This window comes from Lygodium microphyllum, unplaced genomic scaffold (assembly GCF_053477565.2).
Source record: "Lygodium microphyllum isolate KBCC unplaced genomic scaffold, Lygodium_microphyllum_v1.1.10 scaffold_275, whole genome shotgun sequence".
In the NCBI taxonomy this organism is placed as follows: domain Eukaryota; kingdom Viridiplantae; phylum Streptophyta; class Polypodiopsida; order Schizaeales; family Lygodiaceae; genus Lygodium; species Lygodium microphyllum.
The window spans coordinates 33,125-35,672 of NW_028229756.1; positions in this window are offsets into that span (position 1 = coordinate 33,125).

Sequence of the window (2,548 nt, forward strand, 5' to 3'; positions counted from 1 at the left end):
CGGGGATCTCAGATTACTACTCCAACACTTCCTTTTTTATTAGGGCCCCTAGACGCTCCGTCAAAATATAATGTGTACGTCCACAATGGGTTTACATAGTATCGAACTCCTCTATTCGTAATTATGATAGTCAAAATTTAGCATGTTTAGAGGATGAACTGAGGGCTCCATCCCACCTTCTTCATTGAACTCAACAGGGATACTTGTCAACATTTGTAAGTAGTGATGGCAGAAGACTTTGATCTCCCACACAAAGGTTTTGTCTTCTTGCTCAATCACTTTGTATCCTTTGCTCCACGAGATAAGTTTCCCCTGATGGTATCTCTGCTCTAGATATGGGTGCTCCAAATAAGGAATTAACCGCCCCACCAACTAGCTTTAAGCTCTTTTGCAGGTCTCAAATCAACCCCAGCATGGACCTGCAATGCATTTCTTCGTGTTAGCATACTTAGAAATAATAAGGTTTAATCTTATTAAGATTAATCTTATTTTTAAATTCTTCTCCCTACAGATCAGCTAGTAGAGCCGTAGACCTATTTTTTCCTATCCTGACAATCTTGTAGGGCCATCCCATCTAGGTTCCAGCTTCCCTAGAAACAACTCCCTACGCGCATCGTAGTACATAACTGATTGCCCTTTTTTAAAGGTATACTTATTTGCTTTAAGGTCGTGCAACTGCTTCATCCAACGTTTAGCTACCTCCTGGTGTAATAAGCTCTGCAATTTCAATTCATCCAGGTGGGCTATGGTCATGAAACATTCAAAGAGTGCATCCTCATCTTCCAAAGAGTGGTTAATTACAAACTGTATGGTTGGCAACTCGATTTCGAGGGCACACACTCTTCCCCATAAACTAATTTAAATGGAGTATGGCCGATAGCTCACTTGAACGTTGTATTGTATGCCCATACTGCCACATACAACTTCCTGTCCCAGTCTCGTTTCTTCTCAGAGACTATTTTAGACAAGATACCCACAAGCTGCTTATTAGTACTTTCGACTTGCCCGTTGGCTTGCGGATTATAAGGGGTCATTTTGTTGTGCTTGATTTTCCAGATTTTGATCACTTTATTCAAAAAGTGGGTTCCACGGTCCGACACTAGTTCCTTTGGGGGACCAAAACGGCAGATAATCTGCTCTAAGAGGAAACTTGCAGTCTCTTTTGCATTGTCCTACCTCGTCACCCTCGCTACTATTATGTACTTTTTCTGAGTAGTAGACAATAGGGTGATAGGACCCACAAAGTCAATGCCCCACTTCTCAAATAGAAAGATAGCCATGATAGGCGTAAGTGGGCGTTTCCTATTCTCTCTGTTGTCATGTCTTTGACAGGTATCACATCTTGGAAGATGGACGGCCACCAATATCCAGCTCTTAAAGTTTTTTGTGATGTCAACCGTCCAACGAAGTGCCCTCCACATGCAGAGTTATGGCACTCTTCCAAGATGAAACGAACCTCATCAGGCATCACCCCGTTTCATCAGGCATCACACATCGGCGATAGATATCATCAACACCCTGCCGATATAGTGTTCCTGCGATCAAGGAAAACTTCAAAGCCTGTTGTCTGATTTTCCAATATTCAGATTTTGATAAACCAGCTCCAGTCTCTCCCGTTGATAGATAATGTGTGATAGCAGCATACCAAGATGGGATAGAAACTGTATCGATTTTAAACGTTTCTTCCATATCACTTCCTTCAGCCAAAGTCTCTTTCGGCTCCCCGAAATCCACAAGGCATTCCACAATACCCTGCAACCTTGGTGGCTTACTCTTAATCTCATAATCGAGCTTTTGCAAAGTGATTAACCACTTTGCCAGATGATCAGGCGGTTGTAGCTTATTCATAAGCAATCTAAGCCCTTCCGCCTTCGTATAGAAAACTGCCTTCTCATAGAGGATGTAGTGCCTGAATTTTTTAGTCGCAAAGACCATCGCAAGGCACAACTTCTCCATATATGTGTAGTTAATTTTTAATATGCCCAATTTTCGACTAGCAAAAGCTATCGGATGATACCACTTTTCCTCCCAGATTTGGGCTAAACAGCAGCTGATACTATGCATGGTGGGTGCTGAAAATATGTAAAATACCTCGCCTCTTTTAGGTGCTTTTAAAACAGGTGCTTTTACTAGCTCCTGTTTCACATCCTCGAAAGCTACCTTACAAGGGTCGCTCCATACAAATAGACAGCTAAAGGATAATAAGTTCGTTAATGGCAACGTCCTTTCTGCCAAGGCATTTATAAATCTCCGATGGTACCCTATCGATGATAGAAAGCTATGTACCTCTTTCGGAGTGCGTGGTGGACTCATAGTGACTATAACCTTGATCTTTTCAGGGTCAGTTGCCATCCCTACTGAGCTGATCACATGGCCTAGCAATAGCCCATAAGGCACTCCAAAGACACACTTCCGTGAGTTAAGAGCGATACAAAATCGTCTGCAGCGCTCAAAGCACTTTCTTAAGATAATCAACATCCTTTCCCTTATAGTGGCTGCCCCCAGGTCATCAATAAATACTTTCAACTCATCTGGGGAGATTTCACCA